Source organism: Lagopus muta, chromosome 3 (genome assembly GCF_023343835.1).
Source record: "Lagopus muta isolate bLagMut1 chromosome 3, bLagMut1 primary, whole genome shotgun sequence".
NCBI lineage: Eukaryota > Metazoa > Chordata > Aves > Galliformes > Phasianidae > Lagopus > Lagopus muta.
The window spans coordinates 4,152,386-4,172,197 of NC_064435.1; the positions used below are offsets into that span (position 1 = coordinate 4,152,386).

At 45.4% G+C, this 19,812-nt stretch overlaps 1 protein-coding gene across 1 annotated transcript in view; it reads left to right on the forward strand.

The window, feature by feature from the left end:
• Positions 1-1,771: 1,771 nt before the first annotated feature.
• SLC45A4 (solute carrier family 45 member 4) overlaps positions 1,772-19,812 on the forward strand; it is an 86,388-nt gene continuing 68,347 nt past the window's right edge. The window contains exon 1 of the mRNA XM_048940422.1: positions 1,772-2,007. The gene's annotated coding sequence lies outside the window, so the exon portion shown is untranslated. The remainder of the gene's footprint in view (positions 2,008-19,812) is intronic.

Consider the following 19,812-nt stretch of genomic DNA (forward strand, 5'->3'; position numbering starts at 1 on the left):
ACTAATTAATCGGAGCACCTACCTGAGGTAGGTTAGGTTCAGTCTTGCAAACAAACATGCCCACGGCTGCCTCCTGGGTTGAAGGCAGGTCTACCATCCCATTGCCCACATGCCCAAGGGACCTGCGTGGCACTGTGTAGGATCTGCTAGGACTTCAGAGGTCACAGCACCCAGAAGACCACGTCCAGGGCCTGTGTCCATCACAGAATCATAGAGACTAGAAAAGACTTCTTAAGATCATACAGACCAGTCATCACCCCACCACAATCACGCCCACTAAACCATGTCCTTCAGTGCCACATCTACCCTCTTCTTGAACAGTGGGACAGTGACTCCACCACCTCCCTGGGCAGCCTGTTCCAATGCCTCACCACTCTTTCTGAGAAGAAATTTTAACTAATATCCAACCTGAACATCCCCTGACACAACTTAAGGCCATTTCCTCTTGTCTTACCATTAGTTACTTGGGAAAAGAATCTGACCTCCACCTCGCTATAGCTTCCTCTCAGGGAATTCTAAAGTCTAAGCTTGACTAGCCTTTTCTCCTGCATTTTCTCTGGCCTTGAATGACTTTGTTCCATGACTCCCTCCATTCTCCTGCCACCAATGCTGATCAGGATTCACCAAGCTTACAGGCACTTCACAAGCAATGAGGTGCCCATGGAATCCTGTTGGCTTTGCTGATGCAGAACAAACCTGGTTTCCTACCCAACAAGCCTGGTGTCCTGATCCTGAGCAAACCCTTTTCTTCCAATGCACTCACTTTTCATCTCAGAAAGGATAAAGGAAAATGCAACCTTGTATTCTGCAGGTTCTCAACTGTTAACCAAGGCAGGCATCACCATAGAATCATAGAATGGCTTAGGTTGGAAGAGACCTTAAAGATCATCTAGTTCCAACCCTCGTCTGCAGGTTGATACTCACTAGATCAAGCTGCCCAGGAACCCATCCAACCAGCCTCGAACACCTCCAAGAATGGGGTATCCACAACTTCTCTGGGCAACCTGTTCTAGTGCCTCACCACTCTCTGAGTGAAGAATTTCTTCCTAACATCTAATCATTTAGACCTTGCACTTAGCCTTGTTGAATCTCATTTGGTTCAAGTGGTCCCACTTTTCAAGCCTGTCCATGTCCCTCTGGATGGCGTGATGTCTCTTTCTCCTCTTTCACCATCAAGTTCAGGATCCCCCAACACAAGGACAGATACCTTAGATGTATGCGACAACATTTTACTTCCTGCCCCCAGAAGGTTTTAGCTCCTATCCAAGTCCATCAAGCAGCTCATGCCCTTCCCCTGTCTCCCTGTCGGAGGCTTCAGGTAATGAGACTTGAGAGATGCTTGATGGAAAGGACCAGGCAGCAGAAAGGCACCCTGCAGATCTGCAGTGGTGTGAAGCAGCCATGCAGAAGAGAGCGTAATGTGAACAACCTTTCCTGGGAAAGATCAACAGAGTCAGGGTCCCTCTGCTCCAGCCATGTGGTGCCTGTAACAGGGAGCTATGGGCTTGAGCCAAAAGCATCAGTGTGCAGGTTGCAAAGGCTTCTCCACAGCTTGTGACAGTACCCTTCGTGTGTCCTACATCTCACATCTCACACTGCTGAGCACAGGGATCTTGCCTACCCTGTGGCTACAACATTTGCTTGCTTTTTTAACAGCAACGCTAAAGGGAGAAGAGAGACTTCCACCCTCACCATGAAATCTACCCCTGAAAATCCCGAGTCCTAAAGCAGAGGAACTTGTAAGCTAACACTTTACCTCTGGGTTAAAAAGCATCCCATATATTAGCAGGATTTTTTTTTTCCTTTCCTGAATATGTGCTGATCTCATTCATCTTGGGAAAAGCACTGGGTGTTCTCATCCAGGCTATACCTGGCAAGCTCCACATGCTGTGGCAGAGGGAGCGAACTTCTGAGCAGGCTCTGCAGTGGTGCTGCTGGGCTCCTTCTGCTTTCCTTCTGGAGCAAGAGCGTGGCTTCTTCACCCGGCATTCCTGGGAGAGATGAAGGGTAAGTCAGCGAATCAGCTCCGCGCGCCACGAGCATCCCCTGCTTTATGCCATTGGGTCGGGATTTATCAGCAGCCGGGCAAGAAGCGTCTGCAGGGCTTCCTCCCCCAGTCTCCTACACAGGGAGAAAACAAGCGAGTGTTTTTTCATGTGCCGTATGCAGGCAGGTTGCGAGCTGTGCTAGGAGAATAAATCAATGGGGAACGTTCCTGCTGCTATTTTAAACACTGAGAGAAACCACTAGCTAGCAATACCGAATTGCTGCATCAAGCCAAGAGCAGCAGCAGACGGATCAGCTGCCCCTTATAGCAGGGAACCCCCGCACTGCTGCCTGCACCGATGCGTGGGCTGCGTGGCTGCTTTGCTGTGTTGGTGCATTTGCTCACGGCGAAACTGCAGTGATAAGTCTGCTGCTGGATGCGCTGGTGCTTCATTTCAGTGCCGAGGTTAAACAAGAGTCGCAGCTGAGCTGCTCAAAGAGATCTGCACTGCTGCCATGTGAGTGCTGCACGCCTGGCTCCAAGGGGGGATGCAGCTCTTGCAGGGTGGCTGCTGAAAACTGTCTCTGTCCGGAGCACTGGAGTTGCTTGCCCAGGAGAGGATGGGAAAAGGGCACACTGCATCCGCTGGGTGCTGCTGGAGGCAGTGTGTGAGATGAAAGGTGGCATCTGAGAATACAGCACAGCAACTCCTTGCATGAAAATAATGGATATTGCAGATCTGGCTGCTGCAGGAAATGTTCCCTCTGGAAATTGTAGCATACAGAATGAGAAAAGCAATTATGTGGGTTCTGCTGCAGCTCTTTTTTGTGGGGTTAATGTGGGGTGAGGATGTCTGCTGGCAGTTAAATGAGGCAGCCTGGGAAGCCAGGTAAGAGGCAGAATTAGCAGATCAGGCTGCTGTTCGGAAATGTTATCTTCATCTCACAGCATCACACAGATCAATTTCATCTTGTCTTATTCAAAAAATAAAATAAAATAAATTCAGATATGGTACCCATTTTGAAAAGACCATAAACCACGGTGATGAGCACTACTGAATCCAGTGCTGGTTGAATGCCAGGCCCTTTACAGAAATGATGTTTATACAAGCAAAACTGCTGTTGGAGGAAAAGGCTTAGTTACAGGGAGTTTTTTTTGTGCATGAATTGGGGAGAAGAGGGATGAGAGGAGGTGAGAAATGTTCTCTATACCCCCAGGCTGACTGCAGCTGGTCAAATATAATGGTTTATCACAGCTGTGATGCCAGGCATAATGCAGGGCTGTGCTTTTAAAAACAGAAGCCCAGCTGGGTTTAACATGACAATTACTCCTGGTGCTGTCGGTGCTCCCCATCTCATATGTCTCATAGCTAAAACTACAGCTTGTTTCTAAAAATTCAGTGTTGGATGCCCAGTGCCACTATTGATGGATGTAGGATTGATCCTTCCATTGTCTGTGAATGGAGGGATCAATCCTGCGTGGTCACTACATGCTGCAGATCTGGCACAGCCCTTCCCTTCTCTCCCTTTCCTTCCCTTCTCACTGCCTTCCCTGGCACAAATGGTAGTGATGGGTCGACAGCTGAACTAGGTGTTCTCATTGGTCTTTTCCAACATTAATGATTCTGATTCCATGATTCTATATCAGTCCTTGTCCTTTGGGATGAAAGGTGAGGAAGTGAGGCCTCCAGCATGCTGTCTGAGGTCTGATCTCCAGGGAACAGGGGGGTCCAAGCTAACTGCAGTGATTCCCAGGGACCTTGATACTTGTGCTAAATGCATCAGGAGTGACCAGCACCAAAATATTCAGCAGTGGAAGGGTACTTATTCTGCGGCAGTAGCAGCCTGTCCCAGATTGCTACAATTTTTGCTTTTACTACATTTTTTTTTTTCACTAAATTCACAGTCTGGATTTTTTTTGTTTAATGTTGCTAAATTAAAGGGTTCTCTGTACTGAACAACCATACTAAAATCAGCCTTACTGCTCTCTACAACTCCACAAAAGGAGGTTGTGGTGAGGTGGGGGTTGGTGTCTTCTCCCAGGTAACTAGAAATAGATAAGAGGGCATGGCCTCAAGTTGCACCAGGGGATGTTAGATTGTTGGATATTAAGAAAAACTTCTCTAAAAGAGTGGTCAGGTGCTAGAACAGGCTGCCCAGGGAGGTGGTGGAGTCAGTGCTCCTGGAGGTGTTCACAAAAAATATAGATGTGGCACTGAGGGCCATGGCCTAGAGCAGTCATGAGTTGATGGCTGGACAAGATGATCTTCTGGTCTTTTCCAACCTCAATGATTCTAGTTGTAATTCTGTTAGACCTCGCATTTTAAACCAAAGGAGTTGAGTGCTACAGGCACTTGTAGCAATGGTTCTGATGATTTTAGCCTAGAATGGTAGGAGAATAACATTGGTACCTCCTATGGTAGGAGAATAACATTGGTACATAAGGGAAAGCTTGCAGCTCTCCAGCTTGCAGGAGCCATTCCTGGTGTGTTTTACTTTCAGTTTTCATCTGAGATAGAAATGGAGATGCAGCAAGGGCTGTCTCTTCGCAGCACCAGGCATGCAGATAATTCATCAGTTCATCAAGCAGTGCTTGGGAGGAGGTTCCAGCTAACATCTTGGTGTTCCTGCCATTTTTTTTCTTGAAAACTTAATGCTGTTTCCTTCTGAACATCCAGAAGCGCTTTTGTTCTGTGTAGGTGACAGAGCACTGGCACAGGTTGCCCAGTGAGGTTATGGGGTCTTCCCTTGGAGATCTTCAAAAGCTGCCTGGACATGGTCCTGGCACCCTGCTCTGAGTTGTCTCTGCTTGAGCAGAGGTTGGACCAGATAGACTAAGAGGGCCCTTCCAATTTCAGTCATTCTGAGCCTGTTAACAAATGATCTGGATGACAGTGAATCTCTTCATCCATCTCTGAAGCATAGTCACAGCTTTGATTAACAGGGATTGGAAACCTGTACCTAATGTGCCATGGAAGTGGGTATAATGTTTTGGCCCTGCCATCTTCCCACTGTGATTTATTCTGGCTGCAAAAAGTGATTGAGCACCAGAAACAAACTTCCCTTTGGATTCACTGCTTTCCTGGACTGATACCCACTGAATGCCCCTATCTACCCTGAAATCTCCAGCAAGTTGCTTTCAGACAGATCCAAACATCAAGTAATCAAAACTAGGTGAGGGCAAACATTTCCAGCATCCCAGAGCAACGGGAATTAGCACATGCACAACAAACACCTTGCTAGCAGCTGCACGCATGCAAGAAAACACTAACCTGAACAGCAGCCAGCCCATTTTTTTTCTATGCTAATGCACCGTTCCGGAGCAATTTTTCCAGCACATCCCACGCAAACAGGTTTTCCTTGAACACCGCACAGCAGCATTTGCCAGGTTTTCTTTTTCTAATTGTAAAGGCTCAGAGGACTCTCATGTACCACTTGGTGTCTCTGCTCTGGCTGGGAGTTATGTAGCCTCAGGGGGGTCAGGGACCAAAATTTGGCACTGAACCAGTGCAGGTTTCACTGACCCTATCTGATGTGATCAGTTCTGTCAAAGTCAAAGAATCACGAAAGGGCTGAGGATGGAAGGGAGATCTAAAGATCATCTGGCCCAAGCCCTGCTAACCTGCAGCAGGTTACTCAAGTCAAGATCCCAACGTTCCAGAGATCTCAGACCTTCAGTTTGGCACATACATAAAGGTCTACTAATGTGTCCTCCCTGTTCTCATCACAGGAATAGCCGCCCCAGGAAGGGCATCTTGATTCTTTGAAGTTGACATACACTCAAGTTATGCTCAGGTTCACTCAACATCAGCTATTAGTCCGTGGGATTGTCTGCTGGTTTAGCTAAGATCTTGGTGATCAAAGGGCCAAGGAGGAAGCACAGACAGTGTCTTTAAGGTTCTGGGTATAACTGAAGTCCCACATATTTCCCAACTGGCTCAATATAGCCATTCTGAATTTGAGGCACTGTGAAAACAGAGTTTTTAAGGTTTTATTTAACCCAATTTATCAACTTCAGCCATGTGATGGTACCTCAGGGACAGCCGGGATGCCAGCACATAACCTCAATTTGCCTTCAACCCCTTCAGCCCACAGGCAAACTCCAGGCACTAGATCCTTCTTCCTGGCCCTACAAAATCCTCCAGAGCATCTCTCCACCTGCTTATGGGATCTGAGAGTCACATGCAAGATCCCAGGGAAGGTTCAACCTACCCCAGTGCGCAGTCTCCAAAGGAGTTAGGCCATCTCCTCTGTCTGCCCTTTGGAACCTTTGGCCCAATTTGAAGATCAGGGGAAAAATAGTACTGAATCAAAAGAACCAAATAAAATTTTCCCATGTGGTTTCATTCTGTAAAAAAAAGAAAAAGAAAACTTCTAGTTATTCTTTGACCAAATTTGATCACCCTGAAAAGTTCATTAATTTTAACACACACACACACACACACAAAAAAAAAAGGTCTAGGTTATATAAAATCTGCTTTCTCCCTTTTTTTTTATCCAAATGTGACCTTCAGTTTGCTTGGTCATAACGAATCTTTCGCTTTTAACCTCTCTCAAACAAATTAATTTTGAGCCCCAAACAAATAAAGTGAGCAGAAATTGAGTGTTTCCCTTTATCCACAATGTGTCATGCTGAATGTTTGGAGAAGAAAAGGCTCTGGGGGGACCTGATAGCAACCTTTCAGTATCTGAATGAGGACTGTAAGAAGGGGACACATTATAACAGGGTCTTTTGTGACAGGACAAGGAGAAACGTTTCCAAACTAAAAGAGGAGAGATTTGGACATAAGGTAGAAGTTTCTTACATTAAAGGGAACACGTTGCCCAGAAAGGTGGTGGATGCCCCATCCTCTGAGACATTCAAGGTGGGACTGGAGGGGGCTTTGAGCAACATAGCCTAGATGTAGATGTCCCTGTTCATTGCGGGAGAGCTGGACTAAATGACCTTTAAGGGTCCCTTCTGACTCAAGTCTATGATTCTACAAAACCTGTTTCATAGTACAGTTTTACAACGGAGAGAAAAGCACACTCTGTAGTTAGGCACAGGCAGAAGGACCAGTATCTCTGTGCAATACTGGAAGCAGACGGATCAGCTTGATGCATCTCTTGTATACATTCTTTCAGACCTATTTTGGAGTATTTGACATTTTTAGCTAATTGTTAGGCACAGGAGAAGTTTCTGGTTGGGATCACAACCATGTCATTAGCTGGGGACTATTGTATTTGAACCCTGTGTTCACAAACCCTGAGCCTCAGGAGCGAAGAAACAGCGGCAGCTGTTAACATACTCCACAGTTTTCATCTAAATATCCCAAGCACTTGAATCTCTCCTCAGCACACAGCATTAGGCTGCAGAGCAGCCCACTATCAGGAAGCTTTGGCAGACACGGCGGGGAGACTGGAAGCTCTTGGCAACCGTTTTGACAAGTCCATTGTGCCGAGCAGAACAGTGGCCTCTTCTGCAGCCGGGCAAGAGCTGTGGCTCTCCACACGTTGCACAGGCACAAAGGCCTGTAAGTGAGGGAGCCAGGCCCACGTCGCTTCTTTGTGTGTAGTCTGGGCAGACACATCCAGGTCACTCACTCCAGACAGCATTTTTGCCATCTTCCAGTTGCCTGGAGGGGAGCTCGGTGCCTTGGCAGCAGATCCATTGCAGTCCCCAGGGTCCTTGGAGCACGGCCGGAGCGTGTGGCGGCTCAGGGACTTGGGATGGGGCCACCATGGCCCGCTTGGATGTGAGATGCCTCACGCACAACCGTGGTGCCTTTTGGGTTCATCTGCGCACAAAGCTCATTCCTCACTGGCTGAAGAGACATTCAAGGACAGGGTTTAGCTGCAGCTTACCCTCTCCTTCCTTCTCCTTGCTCCCTGTACTTCTGGCTTTGGCTGCATACAGTTAACTCCTAGGAGGAGCGGCTGCACAGGGAATGAAGGTCATCCACGGCCAAGTCTATAGTTATCTCTCCCCATGCCTTGGAATACAGTATTCAAACTCTGGGAGGTGTTTGAAAATGGGGTAATTGAGCAGGAAAGGCAGTATTTGGCAGCTGTGAAAAGGAAAGGCAAGCTTTATCCAAGCTTTATCCATGCCCTGGAGAAAAAAGGGGAAGGTTGGGGGAGTATGAGGAAGGAGACCCGGCCATACTTCTTGTTGGGCTAACAGGAAACACAATGGCTTGATGATGGCTTTCATGTTCACAGGGCAGCTCATAGTTCTGTACGCCCTTCCTGTGCTTACTTGTGTGGCATTTTTATGAGATGCCCCTTACACTTTTGAGAATGAATAAAAAAGCAGGTGAAAGTCCATTCTTCTAGAAGATCTTACCTGTTGTTGGCCAGCTATCTGTCCCCAAAAATACTTTTCTCTGCCACCCTGGAGAGAGAAAGAAAAGTAGAGGAACAGTTGAAAAAGATCAAGACGCTGCAGCAAACCCGACACCCTCTGAGACATCTGAGAGAGCAGAAACTTTGCTTGCTTTGTTTCTACACAACCGATCAATTGAAAGCAGTCAATGGAACTCAGTGGGTTAGCACGTTCCTGCAGGATGCTGGTGAGGCCAGAGCTGAACATGCACGCTTGACACACGCACACATAGACTGTCTGGTGAGACTTCAAGTCCTCCTGCTAGCTCATTTTGGTCTCAGTAAGGAAACACTCATTCAGAGCAATCAACTTGGATGGCAAAAAATGCTGTATAAAAAAATCCTCACAGCGTGCTCCCTGGGGACTGGGAGTCTCCTGTGGAGACATTTCATTGCTCTGACAGTGAAGAAAAACAAACTATGATATGCTCTGATATGATTAAAAATAATATAACGTCTCATTATCTTAGTCATGGATGGAGTGTAAATCAGGTCTGAACTTCCCACTCTAGAAACACTGCAGGTTCAGTCCAGGGTTAGAATCATAGAATCACAGAATCGTTTGAGTTGCAAGGAACCTTTAAAGGTCACCTAGACCAACTCCCCTGCAATGAACAGGGACATCTACAGCTAGGTTCCCCTCCTCCAGGCCCATTCAACATCTCCTTCTACAGTGCAGGGCTGCACATATTCCTAAAACTGAAAACCAGACTTGCCAGGCTGACACTTTGTTCCTGGACAAAGCTGATGATCATTCCCTCCCAGGCTTGTCAAGCTGCCTTTCTCATATTCAGACAAGCTTTTCCAATGAAATTTTGTCTTCCTGCAGCTTCTGCATCTTCTTCTGCTTTATTACCTTCCTCCCTCTTTATTTCTCTTTCATACACTTCCTTTATTCCCTCCTCTAGGGAATAAAGGGTCACACAGGCATGTGTGTTTGATTCTTTTTTCAGGGATCACTCATCCACACGAGCAAATTCAGCATCCTCACTGCTGATAAGAGCATCATTCTATTCCAGAGCAAATCTTTTGACACCTATTGCCCTACATACTCACTTAGACCTCTCTCTCCTACATCATCCCATGGGTGTTTAATTAGTATTTAAAGGTCAGCTTGGCTAAAACAGAGTTTTCATAGAATCACAGAATATCTTGAGTTGGAAGGGACCCACAAAGATAATCATGTCCAACTCCTCCACACCATTCCCACTAGTCCTGTTGCTGTCACAAGAGAGCAGAGCTTTCTAGTGCTGCTTTTGTGCTGATGATGCTCCAGCTACTGTTACTATAAGGAGAAAAAAAAAAAAAAACAAGGCAGAACTGTTCAAGTTTTGAATTCCTGAAAAATCTGTTTAAATCAGCTCAAAAAAAAAGCAAGGTTAGAACCTGGATGGAAAATCCTCTCCAGATATGATGCTGCAGAGTGGCATCAGTGCAGCATCAGATCTGCATCATACAGTGCACCTCTGCCAACCAGCATTGTATTTAATTACCTTAGGTGCTGCCTCTCCTCTGCTACCCTTACTACCTGTACCTTTCTACATAGCACTTCCCTGCCCATTGCTTCTGGCCAGAGGATAGAAAAAGGCTCAAACCAAGACAGAAGCTGCCCATGTCCTTATATGCGGGACAAGGAGCCATCAGAAGATGGAAGCTCAGGAGAGAATTTAGGAAGAGGCACCTGAGGGACAACTGAGACCCCAGCAGGACAACTGTGCCCTGAGGAAGCCTTAAAGTAGACAAGACCACAGAGCACTCGGGAACTTCATCTTCATGATCTTCATGCTGTCAAACCTATTCCATAGTCCTCACCCCCTAAAAACAAACAAACAAACAAAAAAAAAACAGTGAATACAATAATAGGGTGTTACAACTGGGAAGTGCTCATAGTGGGAGACCAGCGTGCTGTGCTACACAAGAGCTTCATGTCCTGGACTTCCTTTTAATGTAAATGTGTGAAATGACACATTTATTGCAAGACTAAAGTGTAGCCATGGCAACATGATTATCAAACGGTTGCATATGGAAGTGTAAATCCATATAGGTTTCTGGCTGGTGAGATCAAAATACCCAGGGACAGGGCTCAAGGCTCAGGCTCTCCATGTCCAAAAGGAATCAGCCCCAGCTTTGAGCCTGAGATATTTTCCTGTTTTGCATCCAAACTGTCTGTTACACCTCAAGCAATCGTCAGGCTGTATTCATAGGCTTACCACGTGAGAAAACAGGCTGTGCAGCCAACAGCACCATGCTCAGGGCATTCCCCCACCCACGGCACTCATGTGACAGCGATCCGGTGACATCCGAGGGGGAAGAGCAAAACTGGTAGGTTGGCACTCTTACAGCCTCTGAGCACTGATCTTCTTGGCTCTTCCTCACAAGCAGGGCACGTTGATTTTCCATAGCCACCAGCTAGGGGCAGAGTTGCAATACTGCAGGTAGGAAAATTCCATCTCATCTTCTGCCTTCCTTCCTGGGCACCAGGCAGGCACTGGAATAGGTTACCCAGATCTACATCCCTGGAGATCTCCAAAAGCCACCTGGACATTATCCTGGGCAGAGTGGTTATAGGTGTCCCTTCTTGAGCAGGGGGTGAACCAGATGGACCAACTACTTTTAGATTCTGTGATACTTAAGACAGGAGCCTCAGCATCCCTCTGTACACAGCAGGTACCTCCACAACAGCACAGCAAGCAGCTTCATTGAACAACAGACCTATTCTAAAATATTCAGTGAATTCCCCCTGCTGTCAGATAGGAATTCACATTCTCGATTGGATATTCCTGTAGTTAATTAACCTCTGATCCTTATTTCCAGTGGGAAGGTCTCTCATTTCTATCTCCAGCAAATGAGTCCTGCAGCTCTTCACACAGTAGATCAGGCAGCCTGCTAAGACCTGGCACCTGCTGCTGCTGCAGGTATTTCTGGGGACTGATCACATCCCTTTTAACCTTATCTCCTGTGAGCCAAACATACTGCAGCTCAAGAGGTTCACGTTGGCTATTAGGAAAAGTTTCTTCTCAGAAGGAGTGATGAGGTATTGGAACAGGCTGCTCAGGAAAGCGATGAGGTCACTGTCCTGTCCCTGGAGGTGTTCAAGAAGTGAGTATATGTGGCACTGAGGGACATGGTTTAGTGGGCACAGTGGTGATGGGTTGCTGGTTGGATTAGATGATCTTAGTGGTCTTTTCCAACCCTAATGATTTTATTCTACGGCAGACTGAGTGTCTGATTTTTGATTAGCCATGAATTATTGCTTAAAGAAAGGCACTGCCACCCTGCTGTTAGCACTGACTGACACAAGGCCCATGATGTGGGAGCATCACTGTGCTACCCGACCGCTCAGACCACGCCACGATGGCAGCTGCCTGCTCCCCAAACTCACTGTCTGCTGCAGAAAGGAGCGAAGCTGTTATCCGCATCCTCTCCACGTCACGCTGCTCTTTGCAGTCCCTTGATCTCCGTAACCGGAGTATACTAATGGGAGTGCCAGAGCCTGAAGTGGCTTAAAGCCATTTTGCTCACTGCTCAATGAGTGGATGAAATCTGCAGGCAAGCAAGTCAAGAGCTTTCCGCTTCCCGCAGCAATGAGTACACCAAGCGGCCTGCCTTGTTTAGCTGCTTTTATGAATGGAGCTAGAAAAAAGCAGATGCTGTGAAGTTGTTGCTAAGAAGATTTTTCTTTTTTTTTCCTGCTGCCCTGACTGCTCCAGCCAATGCAAGCACCAGTGGCCTGAGCACTGTGCAGCCTTGAAATGAAGGAAGTGAAGGGACAGAAAGCACAGGTTCCTGCACTGCACTCAGCAATTACACAATCCCATATCTGCAATTATTTCTGGCAAGGTTTATTCACCTTGTGGGAGACATTTGGAACAACATGGTGCTTTTCTAGGGAGTGTCAGTCATCAGGAGAATGTGCCTTCCAGAACTGCTTTTTTTTCTTTTTTTTTTTAATATCTAAGTAATTGTTTCTTTATACTTTGGTCTTTGCTCTTTAATGACTCACGCTTCTACCTTGTCAGCTTTCAATGCAGGCCCTGCCCTCCCTTACAGTGCTACAATCCTCCCAGCTCTCACTCACTGCACCAGGTCAGCCAGGGTAAAATGGGGAAAGACGAGAATTCCTTCTGCCTGCGCCATCCAGATGTAGAGCTTACCAGGGGCTGCTTCTGGGGGTCTGCAGTGAGCAAGCATTAAAAGCAAGGTGCAGGCACGCTTCTGATGCATGCAAGCAGAGGCTGGGCTGTGGTTTGGGATGTAGAATCCAGATGCATTTTTACAGAGACAGAGACAGGCTCCGATCCCCAGCTCAGCTTCTGTGCCAATTGTCTCCTTTCTGTTCCAGCCTCCCGCAGCGCAGAAGTGCTCTTCAAAATAAAGAGACACAAAGCTTAAACATTCATAAAATTACTTCTTTAGCTTTAATCTCCATGAAAAATGAGCGCACATTTAGTGAAGGGCTGAGGTGCGTGTGTGTATGTGTGTGTGTAATTTTTCCCCTTTTGCTCCCCTCTAAAAAGAAAAAAAAAAGAAAAACAACTCGAGGCAGAGAGCTATTATGGAAAATTTCAGGCTGAATGGTTAAAGCATGGCCAACTTGTAAAGTAATTGGAAACACAAGGGTAGAAAGGAAAGTGTTTGGCAACATGAGTATTGTGCTTTGGGATGAAAGGTGCTATGTAACTGGAGGACTCTTTTTTATTGCAAGCTCTCCTCTCTGATATGTTAATTGTGTTTTGCCTGATCCCTTGACAGTTCATTAATTTTTGCCCAATTGCAGGCTGTCGAGTGCAGATAAATTCCAGACTATTATGGGAACACCCTAGAAGTTTGTATAGAAAGGAAACTCGCTGTTTCCTGTATCATCCTTCTGGGGATCTTGAAAGAGTTCACAAAAAGCACTTAAGCGAACTTTCTTTGCTGGATAACGGAAGGAAAGGAAACTGTGAACAAGCAAACAACACTCAATTCCATGAGACAAGAGATACTAGTAGGTCACTGGGAGAAAGTGAAGTCAGTGACTGCAACACACACACACACAGGCAGACAGAAACTATCTAATGGTACTCCCAGAATAATGGGAATCTCTGCACTTGCGCAGTGGTTTTGATCTGTGGTGGAACATCTGTCCCAACAATGTGTGAATTCTTTTAGATGTATCTTGAAGTTCAAATAGCAGAGTTGGAAATGGACATGGACCAGCTGAATAGCTTCTCTTTTTTCCTGCCATGATCAGCACAGTGAGCAGAGGTCTGTTACCACCAGCTGCATGCTTTCCTATGGCTGGCTTCAAGTGCAGAATTCACATAGAGTTGGGGCTGGAGCCAAACAGCTTCAGGTGCACGAGTCTCCATCTCCAAGACTGAGAAATGCCCCATCCCTGGAGGCATTCAAGGCCAGGCTGGATGTGGCTCTGGGCAGCCTGGTCTGGAGGCTGGTGACCCTGCACATAGCAGGGGAGTTGAAACCAGATGATCATTGTGGTCCTTTTCAACCCAGGCCATTCTGTGATTCTCTGATTCTATGAAATACTGGGAAAAACGATTTATTAGCTTGTCTCCATCTCTGTATTTTAAGCCTAAAGACATGAGTTGGCGTGTTCTCATAAACTGTTGGACTGTATGCTCCTGTCCGTGATAACTTTCAAACTTCTGGGTTTCAGCAGCAATTCAGAGGGAGATCAAAATCACTGAGCAGATGAAATTCAATGAGTTTGTTAAATAAGTGCCTAGAGGTGGAGGTCTGCAAAGGGCTCTTCTGGGATATACACTTCGTGGCATTCAATATGCATCAACCCAAATGGTGGAGAGCCACCCTATCTGCTTAAACCCCAGGAAAACTGCTTGAATTTTGCAGTTTACAACAAGCCACAGAAATGTAAGAAGAAATGGTCCTGAGGAACTCTTGGTTAGCAGTAAGCAGAGCAGGGTGGGAGGAAGGGAGAGAAGGGAAGCTTTACAGCAGCATCTCATTTCTAGGAAGTGAAGCTCAAAACAAACCAGAGGAGACGACAGAAAGCCGATAACCCCTACAAAACAGAATCACTCCCTCAGAAGAGGGAGATTTTGTGCAGCAGAGTATTAAGGATCAATATCAAAGGGCAAAGCTGACAGGTCACTTCCAGGAGGAGAAAAGAATACAAACTGTTCATCCAGCACACTGTTCATCCAGCAGAAAAGTATTATTTTTATGTTGGTTTTTCCTACCAAATTAGCCAGATATTTCCTACCAAATTAGCTCATAAAGTCATAGAATAGCTTGAGCTGAACTCAGCTCTGTGTCCAAAGTTCCCAAATTCTTCACTGCACTTCTCCAGGCATGTTCTATCCACATCCCCACCAGATCACGCTGAAAGGATATGGGGAACACACCGCTTGCCTGATTTGCACTGCTGAAAAATAAACCTCCAAAGGGTTGTGAGACCTGTCAGAAGGGAGGTTAAGGACAGAATGAGTTGATAGAGCCAGCTGTAGATGGTAAGAACTGATGTCTGCTCAATACCTGTTGTAGAGCTTAAGAGAGGATTTCTGTCTCCAAGGATGCTGACTGGAAATTTTTGAAAGGCATTTATGAAAATATCAATTATGAAAACATTGTTTTTCTGGCAGGTTCTGTAACATGCGCTTCTGGTCTGACCAAAACCACTAACGGGAAAAAGAGAGGGGAAACTTTTGCCAGCTGGAAGAAAATATTTTGTTCACATTTAGAACAAACCATTCAAGCCAGTTCCTGTCTAACTGGGACTGGGGAGGGCCATTTTTGCAGAAATAGGGCTGATTACTTGATGACAAAAATCAAATCTTCCCCAAACCGTTTCTCCTGATCTGCTCTCAAAGTTCTGCACAGCATCAATGCTTCCTTAGGGAGCTCGTTAAAACACCCTTCTTGCTGCTAAGAACTTTCTCTCCTCTCAATTTCATTAACTTCTTTATCGTCATCTGCTCTGCATGTTATAAATCATCTCCATTCAAGCTGCCACCTTCTGAATTTCTGTCCCACAAGCACTGGAACCCCCATCCTCCTTTCCTACGTGGTTTAATCACCTCTGTTCTCTGGCCCAAGTGAATGCCAAAATATGCTTTTGGAGAGCATCTGTCTACACTCAGCATCAAGACATTGACAAGCCAGAAAAGAGGGCTGAGACCCATGTAGGGATAAAGGATCTTTATTTGTACTCTGAAATATTCAAAACAACTTCCTTGCCTGATTTGATTCACTAATCAGAGAAGAAAAAAAAGAAACTGCTGGAACAGGCTGCCCAGAGAGGCTGTGGATGCCCCGTCCCTGGAGGTGTTCAAGGCCAAGTTGGATGGGGCCCTGGGCAGTCTGGTCTGGTATTAAATGAGGAGGTTGTGGCCATGTCTGTGGCAGGGGGGATATTCATGATCCTTGAGGTCCCTTCCAACCCTGACCATTCTGCGATTCTGCAATTCTGTGAAGAAAAACTCAAGATTATTAAACTTTTGGTCCTACCAAAGCATTTCTTGGTATTTGAGGCATGTACGTTAGGATGTTAGTTGCCAGACCCCATTTACAAATAAAAGAAAAAGCTTTTGAATTCATAGGATTGCCCAAATAAAAGAAGCATCAAGGAAAGATACCTCTATAATCTTCCTGGTTTGCTTGCTGCTGACAGCATTCCAGAAAAGAGCAATGGCACCTCCAGGTGCCCCTCCAACAGGTTGCGTGGTGGTTCCAGGACGATGTGGGAAATGTTCAAGGAAAAGGAAAAAATTGCTCAGAATGAGCTGAAAAGAAACAGCTGTTTTTTCTTACAGAGATCAAAAGTGAGAGCTGGGGTGTGACTTACCCCAGGAAAGACAATACTAGGGGAAAGGACCATTATCTGTCAGCCCCTGCAGGCTGACACAAGGTGTAACAAGTGTGATACGAGTCAGTGCACACTGTTCATCCAGCAGAAAAGTATCCGTTTATTTTTACGTTGGTTTTTCCTACCAAATTAGCTAGATGCATTCATTGACTAATCCTGAGCAAATTTGATCAGCAGATGAAAAGGAGAGGAACGGGAGACCCCCTCTGGGGAGCAAATAGATTTTGAATCGTCACTGTAAGGTGAAACCAGAGCTTAAGAACAGCAGTGTGCAGCCTCCACACTGCTCTTCATGTAAAGGGACAACTTCCTTCCAAACACAACAAGAACATTCATGATTGGAATGATAGATGTTGTGTTGAGGGGCATGGTTTAGTCAAAACTATTGGTGAGTGGTGAATGGTTGGACTGGATGATCTTGTAGGTCTTTTCCAACCTTGGTGATTCTATGATTCTATATTCATTTATAGGGAAAAATCACTGAATGCAATTTAAGTGAACTATAGAATTTGTCATTTTTCACCCACCTTTTAGGAGTGGAAAGTAATTGAAATCACTTCTAAAACCTCAGTATTCTTCTGGGGATTTCAATTTCCACTCCTAACAACTCTGGACTTTGGAAACATATTGCATTTTTTTCCCTCAACGTTTAAAATGGCTTTATAAGAAATACTTTGGGATCTGCAATTATTCAGTAGTGTTTAGAAATTCAAGCAATTAGAATGAAAATTATTCATCCAATTCATATCAGTTTCCCTGTCACAACAACAACGGTCTGCTCAGGGTTATTCCTCAAACCTGGGTTGCTTAAGTCATTTAAATAGATTTCTATTTCAGAAACAAAATGAGAGCCAAGAATTTCACAATTAAAAGCTCGAGGGCTCTAAAACTTGGCTTCACCTAAGACTCTTAACATTGTTTTTATTATCTTAATCACTAGGTTTTCTTACATACTAATTTTCCATCCCATTACCAACCGGTGCCAATCCAACTTGCTTTTCCATCACCCAGGTGAGCGTTACTCATGTTTTCAGGGGAACGTTAAAAAGAACCTGGATATCATCAGGACGGCCGTGTCGATTTTTGTGACTGCTCGTGGACCTTTGCTAACACTGAGTCAGAGCTAGAGAAGCCATTAGCTTAGATGGAGCTCCTTGAGCTATACCCCAGAGTCCTCAAAAAATACAGAACACACTGCTGCTTTTCCAAATGAAGTTTTCGTGACACAGGACTAAACAATTTGAAATTCTGACCACGCTGGGACCCAGAATATTGCAAACACTGATTAGGTACAGTGCTGATTAGGCAAGGGAGAGATGAGATGAGATAAGTCACAACGTGTGGTTTTAACAGGCCCCAGCAAAGCAAAGAGCAAAGCAAGACCTCCAGGAAGGCTCTAGAGGCTTCAGGTCCCACCTTGGTGATCAAAACAAACGTGCCCAATAACACCTGCATAGTTCAAATTCAGCTGTAGCTAAAAGGCTGCGAGACAAGAAGACAGTATGAAAAACAATAAATGATGTTAAATGAAAGTGGTGTTTTCATGTCTAGATCTATAGATTGTGTTGTGATCAGAGGATGGTTGGACTAGATGATCTTAGTAGCCTTTTCCAACCTTAATGATTCTATGATTCAGATTAAAGGCAGCCTGCTCTGGTGGGTTGCGACCCTGCACATAGCAGGGGGGCTGAAACCAGATGATCATTGTGGTCCTTTTCAACCCAGGCCATTCTGTGATTCTATGATGATATGATTTTATTCTGTGCTAAACTAGATGAACTAAATTCAAAATTGTGTAAATTCAATCCAGGAAATCCACGTTTTGCTATGTGAAAGCATTAGGGAACAGACTTATATCTCAAGTGAGACTTCAGTTCAAAGACTGATTTTCATCAGCTTTCTGGTACACTGCCTGCAGAGGAACCTTCACAGAGAGGAAATTAACACAGCTCTCTGCTCTGGGCATTTTTCTGTATTCACCAGTGTAAACTGGCAATATTACTGAGCAGCTTTCACCATGGTGAAGCTAATGTGAATGAAGTCACTTGAAAATCATCTCAGTCTTAACCAACCTGCCGTATTACAGGAGTTACTTCAAGGTTTTGGTTCTTCGCAAACCAAACACGATGAAAACGTATCCATTTTTCAATTTGGCTCTGAGCAAAAATAGAGAGACCGAAGTACAAATATCCCGGTGCAGAAATGGAAACCTCATAAACATCATCGTCATGGTTTAATATGAGACGGCTCGGAAGGAATACTGACTAATCCCGGCTCATTGCCCAAGCAGAGAGAAAAAGAGCAAATAACATGCAAAAGGAGTTCTGGTGTCTCCATTGAGAGGGAAGAAGTGACTGAACTACCAAGTCATGCAGTTCTCAAATGCCGTCTAGCGGCACTTTAACTGCTCTTTGTGCTTATGTAAGGTTGGAAAGATGCTGTTCTTCAAGGCCTGTCGAGTCATTCCTTGTCAACTCTAAACTGCACTGGAGCTTAACGCCTCACAGTTTTATTGTGGAGATAATTATAGAGCACATAGATTAAAAAGGCAGGATAATTTTGCTGCTGTTAATAACATTTTTTAGCTGTGCAAACCAGGACAGTAATGAGAAGGAAACCTCATTTTTCAAGACACGAATGCTTCAGGGACCTCACAAGCAGCAGCGAGAGCAACACAGCTCATGAGCTCATATCAGGCAACACAACCTCTAGGAGCTTGGGACTCCACTACAAGTCATTTGTTTTTCCATCTGGGAAAGGTGTAGGATAGCTCCTGCTCTTACTCCAGGTTTCAGCCCAAGAGGTAGCTCTGCCTTGTTGGCTTAGGACTGTTGACATTGCTCAATGTCTCTAGGGTGACATGAGCCAATTGGCCTCAGATGGGTAAATTCTGGGCACAAAGTTTCTACACAAAGCTATCTGGCACTGAGAATTCAAGCTCATAGTCCAGTTTGGCTACCACAGGTAATCTCAGTGAGCCAGAAAATCTGCTTGACTGGTTCACTGCCATAAAATCGCACAGAGCATCCTTCCATCCGTGGGACCTTCTTGTAACTCGTCTGAGTTTTTAAAAAAATCTTTGGTTGGCTTGGCACAAATCTACAGCCTTTATCTGATAGGCAGAAACTGGAAGCATCCCAATGCTCTTAGGGGGGAAATAAAAGCATCAAGGGACATGAACGATTTTACACAGCTACTTAAAGTTCCAAATTAATGACAACGTATGTTGGGGATGGGTGGGAAGAAGGAAAAATGACAGTTTCAACTCAGAGCACTGTTTTCCCATCAGAAATGAACCAAGCACCCTTTTGTGAGAGATACCCCAGGGATAAGTTACAGGCCAAACATGTGAAAATCGAGACTCGTTTTTCATGTCATTTACAAGTATCCTGGCCAGGAGACCTCATCTCTGCTCAGGTCTCCCAAATTCATGGCCTCTCCTTACCAGGAGACACCTCTAAGAGCTGGCTGCATCACATGTCATGGAGTCTGAAAGCCAGTCCAAACAATCCTGAGGGTTTCTGTCCATCCAGAAGACAAATTACCTTGTTAAAGTCCTGGCTTTCAAAGGATTTGGGTGCAGCAGCAGTTTCAGGAGGTTCAGTTTAATCTAGGAATCCCTGCCTTTCATGTAA